This window comes from Corvus kubaryi, unplaced genomic scaffold (genome assembly GCF_017639235.1).
Source record: "Corvus kubaryi isolate FWS band 111438036 unplaced genomic scaffold, C.kubaryi_AGA036_p1.0 138, whole genome shotgun sequence".
Classification (NCBI taxonomy): domain Eukaryota; kingdom Metazoa; phylum Chordata; class Aves; order Passeriformes; family Corvidae; genus Corvus; species Corvus kubaryi.
Genome location: NW_024580672.1, coordinates 19,974,225 through 19,984,069, shown reverse-complemented (window position 1 = coordinate 19,984,069; position 9,845 = coordinate 19,974,225).

The following is a 9,845-nucleotide window of genomic DNA, read 5'->3' as shown; positions in this document are numbered from 1 at the left end:
CTGTCCTCTTAACCTGACACGAGACTCTATTTGATTTTGATGGAGATTACAGTTTCCATTAAAATTTTAAACATTGCTCACATGCTCGTGGTGTGCTCCTTGCTCAGTAGGAAGGTAAAGGATATTTTAATACATTTCATGTATTTCAGAGGGGCCATATTGACTCAACAGTTTTTGATGCAACATTTCATCTTAATATGGAAATGAATATTTTCATCACTAAAAAATGACAATAATTGGATTTTGGAAAGCTTGTAAAAAGACTCTAGGCAGTGAGCACAAAGGTACTTTACAGGTGTAGTTTTTAAAATTTAATCTGCCTTTTCAGGTGTTTGAGTGCCTTTGTTCACCTTCTGGGGTGTCCCACTCAGAGATGTTAAATCCACCTTCCCCTCCCTGGTGTTGGGTGACTTCCATAGGCTGGATTAACCAATATCCCACAGTTTTCTGCTCTTTATTAAACTGATTTTCAGACCAGACACCTTTTATATACTTGCCTCTCCAGGGGAAGGTCCAGCCTTCATCAGGGAAGGTCTCTGCAGCATGACTGGAGTGCCAGCTTCCCATCTGGAGAGAACACTTGGATTTCCACTTTACAGCAGCATTTTTAAAAGTGTTTTTTTTCCACCAAAAAAACTGCAAAAGAGCATTGCACTGTATATCCTGAAATACTGGTGGTGTTTAGAGAAAACAGTAACAATTCCCACCTATTATTACACTAAGTAATCTCAACCATCTGATATTTTAATTATTCTAGTAATTAGCTCTCCCTTAATTTGCAGCAGCTGCTTTCTAAAATTCAATACATCACTTATGTCAACAGCACAATCATTCTTATTAACTCTGCTGTCCAAAAAGCTGCAAAAAAGAGCATTCAGAGTAAACTATCATTTGGAGATTAAATATTCATCCAGCCTTATTGTCAGCAAGTAAAAATATGAAAAATGGGATTACTTTTGGTGGTTTAGATGTGACAGAAATTCAATACCTGGGTTAACAAGGAGCAATGGCAGCGTAATCTCACTTAACCAGACCAGTGGGATCTAAATCTGAGATCTGTTTCTTACCACAAGGATCTGGTCTGGTCACATGGCCTCAGTGTAAAAAGTGCTAAAATCACATTGCTATTAAGAGAGTTTTGTGAGTCCCATAACTCACAGGTGAACAGAATCATTAATTTGCATTGGTCACAGCTCTGGCTCGGCTCAGGGAGCAGCTCCTGACTCCAAGGTTGTCCTCACAAGCAGAACGGGTAAATTTACAGAATAATTGGGAGAGGAGTGGGAAGTGAAGGGAAAAACAGATTCTGTTTCTATGATCTGCCCTGTATCTGCCTTATTTTTCTATATTTGGCTAATGAAGGGCAGCTGGAGCCACTGTAATGAACATAATGATTTCTGGGAACATTCAAAACCCCAATGATTGCACTGAAGGATTGAGACAATCAATCAGCAGCTCCAGCAGAAAGACATAAGCTGTTAAATCTCCTTATTCAGTTCAATTCTAAATGGCTTTGCTGCTGTTGGTTGGTACGTGGTCATTTTTAAACACTAAAACAAATTCCTTGAGTATTAGAACTTTGAGAGTTGTTCTTCAGAGACACTTATCTGGTTTTACTTGTCCTCTTTTTGTGACTTTTGCCCTAAAAAGATCATCAAGGACCAGTTTAATGACTCTGAGTCACTGTAAATTCGGGTACTGATGGTCCTGATGTCAACACCCTCAGTCAATGCATCCTCAGCATTGTGTGCAGAACATACCTGATTTAGAGAAAATTCAGTATTTTAAAATCAGTTGCTCTCTAATGAAAGTGTCCTTAGAATTAATTGTTGAATTTCCATCTCGGCTTCAGAAGCAATGCATCATTCTTAAAGCAGTACGACTCTCCAGAGGGCACTTTTCAGATTATCAAAGTCTTTAGATGTATTATTAAGACCTTGACTGATGCATGATTGATTTAATATAAATATAAATCAATAGGGCTTCCCTAGAACTCATCCCTGTCTTCTGCAGGGAACTTGGTAGATTTTTGGGTCTGGTGTTTGGGAAATGAGACCAGAAAAAGTGTGAGATTGGAGCAGGAGAAAGAGAACTACTTTTACAGAGGAAAAGCTGAAGGATGGAAATGAGGATTCATTTCCATCCTTGAAATCTTCTACTCCCCTATTTCTCCCGAATAAATTTGCCTTTTCCTGAATTTTTACGTAGTCCTTGTTCCTGAAGCAGCCACTGAGGTGAACAACAAAGGATGTCATAAGTGGTGGCATTTCAAGATTCCCAGTGCAAGCCAGAGAGTTCAGAATCAGATGGTGGCAAATTATATTTCAGTAAATGCTGATAATTAATTTATCATAGAACAGAAAATTACTCTGAAATTTGGGATCTGGCAGAAAGCTGACTTGGTATTTCCCCACCAAGGGACCTGAAAGCTGATAAAAGCCCAGGGTGGGAAAGGGGATGGTCAGAGCAACATTCCTTCAATGAGTTTGTGATTTGACATGAACTGTTGAGGCTGTTGAAATCAACTATTTCAAATTAAAAATAAAATAAATGCCAGTTATTAGAAAGAAAAAAGTTAAACTCTGGTTGGGATGGAAGGAGCAAACTGGGATGTTAAGAATGATGAAGTAGAAATGTGTTTGAGCCACACCAGCAGTGGGGAGTGTGTTTGTGTGCCTTGTGTGGGCACACAGGCTCCTGTGCTTACTGTCCATAGACAGAAGCAGTGAGGAGGGCAGGCAGCCCTCAGGGGGCACCAGCACTGCAGAGCTGCCAACTGTTCCACATTAGAAACCCCAAATTGCACAAATGCAGCCTTAATATAGTAACAACCAGAGCAGAGTGTAGGAGTCTCCAGTGTTTATCAGCTTCCCTGATTGTATCTCCTCGAATTTCAGCAAGCCTAAGAACTCAGGATGTAAAATAGTGGTTATAGCATCCCTCCCACCATCGAAAAAAGAAAAGAAGGGAAAAGAAAAGAAGCCAAACAAAAGCCCCCACAGTGCTGAAGAGAACCCCGGGGTCTCCTGTGACTTGTGCATCTGAAAATGTTACCTTGCATTATTTGGGAATTTGGCCACAGTTCATGCGAGGTTGTAAAGAGACTTTAGAGAGGAAACAAGAGCAGGTGCTCATCTGCTGAAACCATACAAAGCCTGCTGATGTCAAGATCAAACTGCCCAACCCCTTTGTCTCTGCATTTGATAGACTTCCTTATCAGTATCCCAAAGCTTGCCAGGAGTTACTCTTTATCTGATTCCCCCAGGGAAAGCAGGAGGATTTTCTACATCAAAGTTCATGACCCATGCACACCTGGGTGTTTATAAAAGGTCTGGCACATTGTGGGTGCTGCTAATAAAAATGTAATTTGACATGTTTTCTTAGATTTATAGAGCCTTTCAGAGAATAGAATTGTTTAGGCTGGAAAAGCCCTCTAAGATCTCTGAGTCCAACCATTCCCCCTGCCAAGGCCATGTCCCCTGTTCTCTCACCCATGTCCCCAAGTGCCACATCCACACAGCTTTTAAATCCCTTCAGGGATGGGGAACTCCACCACTGCCCTGGGCAGCTGTGCCAGGGCTGGACAACCCTTTCTATAAAGAAATTTTCCCTAATGTAGAACCTAAACCTCCCCTGGCCCAGCCTGAGGCCGTTCCCTCTCCTCCTGTCCCTGTTCCCTGGGAGCAGAGCCCGACCCCCCCGGCTGCCCCCTCCTGTCAGGGACTTGTGCAGAGCCACAAGGTCCCCCCTGAGCCTCCTTTGCTCCAGGCTCAGCCCCTTTCCAGCTCCCTCAGCCGCTCCTGGGGCTCCAGCCCCTCAATATCCCTCTTGTCATGAAGGGCCAGGTGCTGGACACAGCATTTCGGGTCCTTCAGCAAGGCCAGCACAGGGGACGGTCACTGCCCTGGTCCTGTGGCCACAGCAGGGACAATAACATTTTTTTTAAATGGTTAGCACTGAGGCTGCTCCTGTGGCACTGCCGCTGTAGAAAAGCTTTGTGCACACATGAATTATTCAGGGTAAGAACTCTGATAACCTCCTCGAAGATCAGGCATTGCCACCAGCTGAGGTGCTCCCTGCAAAGTGCCCCCTGGCATTTCAGCCACCATTTGTCACATCAGTTCTCTGTAAGCAGCAGTGCTTGTGCCCCTCTAGCCCAAAATACCTGAAATATTTTGAATAACTTCAGTGACTCAGCAGCTCTCTACCCCTTCAAAAAGGCAGGGGGTAATTTGTAAGCAAACAGAGCTAAATTCAATCAGCTGTTCACAACAAATAATTTGAACATCTCTGTGTGTGCAGTTAAAGCAGATCATCTTAATGTGAAAATGATGGCAAGTACAGAATCACTTTAATAGGATGATTAAGAACTGTGGGCTCCCGGGGAAAGCAGCGCAGCAGTGTGTGCACCTGCATCCATTAAAAGCAGCAAAATATAGGGAATAACAAGCAGTAACCTGCCAGCCAATCTGTGGGGCATGGGAAGAGCTGGTGGGAATTGGGGTGGACAGGGAGAAGAGAAAATACATGGTAAGGGATGGTGAAATGAAGTTCTCGAGCATAATGCAAAACATAAAAGGGTGTTGCTGTTCCTGGCCATGGAGTGGAAGCTCAGGGGTGGAGAGGTGAGCTGGGCAAGGGGAATGAGACTGGGAAGCCGTGGGGCTACACTGGATACTTGCCTCGCCCTGAGAGACTCTAAAATTGATGGAGATTTCAGAACACACATGGAATCTGGGTTATGGAGGCAGAAAAAGTAAAATTAGAAAGGCACAGGTAGAATCTCTGTCACCTAATTAACTCAATCTACTCTGCTCATTTTTACCATAACAAGAACAAGCCTCAGTCCCTGGAAAAACTCTCTGAAAGCTGCCCAAAAAACAGAGGAGAAAACAATCCAAAGTAACTACAAGTTCTTCTGAGATGATCTCACTGCCCATGTATATTCATTGTTTGCTGCTAGGCAGAAATATTCTCTCAGTCCTCTTGAGGTAGCAAAAGTGGAAATTACAATTACAAAATACTAATATCTTTTCTAAAATTAATTGACTAATTTTTAACAGACAATAGATTTTATTGCCTTTGTATTATTCCTTCGGAAGAATACATTTGTAAAGCCCATCCATATTTATATGTGCTTCAAATATAGAAGTATATATCTATGAAAAAATGCATAGATGTATATTCCCTTCCTCTTCTTTCTTTTGCATTGCAAAGAAGGGACAAAGCATGAGTAAAAATATCTTTAACAAACCGACCCAGGCTGCAATAGCTGTGTTAAGGCTACCAAGGTCACAGGAGGAGGTGATGCTTTTGTGTGACTGCCAGTGACAAATATCAACACTAATGTGAGCTTATTGACAAGCACCATGGTAGAGATGGCCAGGAAAGCAAGGCAAGGGCCCTGCAGTACACAGAAGCTGATAAAGTGATTTTTCATCTCATAAAGGATGCTAGTATGTCCCTCCTGGGTTGGATGTATGTCCTTGATTATCAGGCAGCACTTCTTTACATAGAACATCTACCTGCTGCTGAACACACCGTTATTTAGGGCATGGTGTGAGTTCATCATCATTTACATTTTTCTTTAGATTCAGATACCATCTGCTGCTCTGTTTTCTTTTGCCTAATGTCACAGTCATAAGCATGTAATTACCATACTCCTACTCTTTTTTTTTCATGTTCTTATTCATTTCAAGCTTAATTTCAGTGAGTTTTTGTCTTTAGCTTTCTTAAACCCTGCAATTATTAGAAGACACTTAATGGGATCAACAGCAACGTTTCATGCTGCAAGGATAAATTTTGAAATGGATTAAATGAGGACAGATGACAAAGTGCTGAAAGCAATCTTTATATCAGAAAAAAAATGGAAGGAAAGAGTAGCCTTTTAAAAACTAACAAATGATGACTTTGTATATATTAAAACCTCTAAATCTCAGGGTTTTTTTCTCATAGTGGTAAAACAAGAATTTGCAATCCTGAAAAAGTGTAGGCCTTCGTAAATATTAATGTAGGAAAGTGCAACCTTGGATCTGCTCTTCCGTGCAAGTTCAGAAAAAACTCAACGTGGGTCAAGTTGGACCCTCAGAGTCCTGCCAGGTTTGCTGTTTGTTTCTGGGTTATTCTGTACCTTAAGGGGGTTATAAAAGTGAGGGAGAGGGACTTTGTATACAGGCAGCTCATGACAGGATTAGGGGCAATGGTTTTTAACTGATACCACCCTCACAGGGCACAATTCCATCCCAATATCCCGTCCAGCCCTGCCCTCTGGCAGTTTGAAGCCATTCCCCCTTGTCCTGTCACTCCATCCCTTGTCCCAAGTCCCTCTCCAGCTCTCCTGGAGTCCCTTTAGGCCCTGCCAGGGGCTCTAAGTTCTCCCTGGAGCCTTCTCTTCTCTAGGTGAACACCCCCAGCTCTTCCAGCCTGGCTCCAGAGAAGAGGGGCTCCATCCCTCTGACCAAAATGGATATTTCCATGATGTTTGCCCAGCACATTCCAGCACAACCATTGGAAAACAGTCTGTACAACCACACAAGGGGATGAACATCAGTTTAGGTCAGCTGCTTGTTATCAAATGTCCCAGAAAACACTAAATGGCTCCCGACCTTTTCCCTTCAGATGCCTCTTGGGCCCCTGTTGCTGCACTGAGATTTGCTGTGCTGCCCCAGTGTCAGGGACCAGAGTGGCTCAGGCCCCTCCAGGGACACACATGAGCTCTTTATTTTGTGTTGGGACTCCTACAGCTCTATCTGGGCCTCTCTTCTACGCTGCACGTGCTACTAAGTACAAAGGATTAAAATAAATATTTGCATTGTTTGAGGGGCCTTGCCACGCTGGGAACGTGCCCACTGTCTGCTGGCATTGCAGCTGCTTTCCTTCCAAAGCCAGGCCAGCAGAAGTTGGCATGAGGCTTTTAACTTGCTTCTAGCATGATGCTGGCAAAAGAAAAAAGTTATATAATGATATGGATGGCAAGTCGTTTGAAACTACATTTCCTTGCATTTTCCAGTATAATTATTCTGTCTCTGCTAAATCTCCAGGCGAAACTTTCCAGGAATTAATATGCCTTTGCATTTGCCTTTGTACTGTGAAAGACAATATTTAGGTCCTTCCTAAGGGATGAAAAAAAGTTGTAATGGAGACCAGAGCAAAATAAAACCTCCCACAGATTCAGAGAGGGAGCAGCGTCCCAGAATCCCTCGCATGGTGTTCGCAGGTTTCCTCTGCCTGTTTGTTTGAGCCTGGAGCCCAGGATGGAGCTGTGATTCCGGGAAATGCCTTTTCCCTCATGTGAGAACATGCTTGTTGTATTGAGGATTGCAGAGCCAGCTTCTCCTTTCAAAGACAGCAGTGAAAGCGTTGTGTTTGGAGCCCGATCTGTGCCTTGCTCTCAGTGTAAATTGAAAGTGGCTACAGGCTGAACGTGAATAAATAAATGATTTACCTCAGCCAGCCCTGCCAGCCTTTGTGAGAGGAGGGTGGTAATCCGTGGAGACACTTGTTAATGGGTGTGCCTGGCAGGGAGGTGGGGCATGCACAGAGAAATGTGGGGAAAATAGTTATTTAAAATAACAGGGGGAAGTGGGAAAAAAAAGACACAGCACAAAGTTATGGTGTTGGTTAAATCAGAAATTATTTCATGTCTGAGAAGTTTCAGCTCTTCTGGGATCTCTTCTGCTTTTCTGCAGTGGAGATTTAACACCTGTATGGGAAGCAAAAGAGCCCTTAAGAGGCCTAATCTGTGCACTGGAGTGGAATTTAATCTTCAGCTCAAATCTCTGCCTGGAGATGACGGGGAGAAGACTGGAAATGTGCTGATTCCAGTGAGTAGAAGGTGTCTCTGCCCACAGCAGGGGGTGTGGAATGAGATAACTTTTAAGGTCCATTCCAATCCAAACTATTCCCTTATTCTATGCTGTTATTAAAATCCATTAGTCATTATTAAAGTATTAATGATTAATCCCTGTAAATCAGGAGGAAAACAGGTTTCAGGACCAAGAATTTGGGTTTTACATAGAAAATAAAAGACTCTGCTGAGCGAGGACCAGAAGACATTCCCTATGCAGGAAATTTGCCACTTGGGTGGTGTTGAGGAAGAGTCTTCAGCCTGAGACCTTTCTGTGGGAACTCTGAATGGCAAAGGATGTTCAGGGAGCAGGAAGAGGGAATCCCCCAAACCTTGAAACCAACTCTGAAACTTGCTCAGGACATCAGGGAACAGCTAAACCTAAGTACAACCACGTGTACTAAGACCCAACATTTCTGTCAAAACTAGACATAAGCATTGTATATTCAGATTCTCCAATTATTCCACTTGTGTTGCTCATACTGGAATGAAGTAAAATTCCATTGCAATGCACTTTGTAACAGTTTTCCAAAAAACAGGAGGGACTGACCAGGTCACATCATTGCCATGACACCACAGGCTTGACTTTTGCAACAATGAAGTGAAACAGACTTTTTAAAACATTAATTTTATATGGAAAAATAGCTCATGCCAAGTAATTTATCAGAATCACATTTCATTAACAGTAAACAAAATCACAATATACAGATATAGTATGTATTTATTTATATATGTCACTTTGTATTAACCATTAACTCTATGTAATAAAAATATATTACAATATTTGATATGTATCCACAAAGCACAAGCCATTGTAAACAGAACAGACAGCACAGGCCCCATTATTCAAAATCTGCACTCGGGATTAACATTGATTTTTTTGTATTCCTTTTAACTGTAGACACAGAGGATTTTATGTGTTTGCCTTTGCATGAATGGATTTGTTTCTCTGGAATATCTCTTAGGAGGCTATCGAGTTTAGCTTACCCGAGACCCTAAAATCCATGTTACCTCATGGCACTCTTGAATGTGTTGTGATTACAAAGAGGTCTGTGCATCCCTTTATCCATGCAGTTTAGAAAGGTTTCATTTATATTCCCATTTCCCCCCAAAATAAATAGCCCCTGCAATTACACCCCATTGTTATACAAAAAAGTTAAATGCAATAAATTATAGTGGTATATTTATAATAATATAATCAAACATGCCCTATCTACAGCAGCTATTATCAATGTTATTTCATAACTACCTTCCTTCAGACTGGCTCTAGGTGCTTTTAGAAATAGGAACCCATCTATTTTCAATATCTGCAAAACAAAACAAAATACTTTAAATACACAGACTGAACCTTTTATACCTCTCATGATATGAATGGTCCTTACTCACCCAAGCAACCCCACTGTCCTTGCAGCAAGGAGTTGTAAAACCAGCTCCATAGAATTTTTTTTTTAAATCAAATAATCTTCTAATAGTCTAATCTAGGGGCAAATGTTTATATCTAACTGTATCTGGAAGGACTGGTAATAGGTTACATTCCTGCAAGAATTCAGAAGGGAATGATTAGTGATTGCCAAACATGGAAATTTTAATCCTAAAATAATCTTCAAAAACAAAAAACGCTGTGAAAAAAATTCTAAGGATTAGAAAAATGCCATGTGTATAAATAATCAAGGCACCTCTTAGTTACCTATTTCTATTTTCCAAGGCAATACGTGATAATAGTTTTAAAATGTCTTATCTGGGAAGCCCTATGGTTTCTTCTATAAAAAGACCCATTCTTTAGTCTGGCTGATGCAGGTGGCTTTATTTCACTTGAATGAGGCTGGACACAGAGCACAGAGAACTTGTCCCCAGCCTTGTCACTTGTTTGCTGTGTGACCCTGAGGGCACCAGTCATTTTACTGACTTTTTCCTCACAAAAGTCATTAAATTAATGAGATTTCTTACTTTGCATTTTTTTCCCTGTGTTGCTCATTGATCCCATCAGCAAAACAGGAGG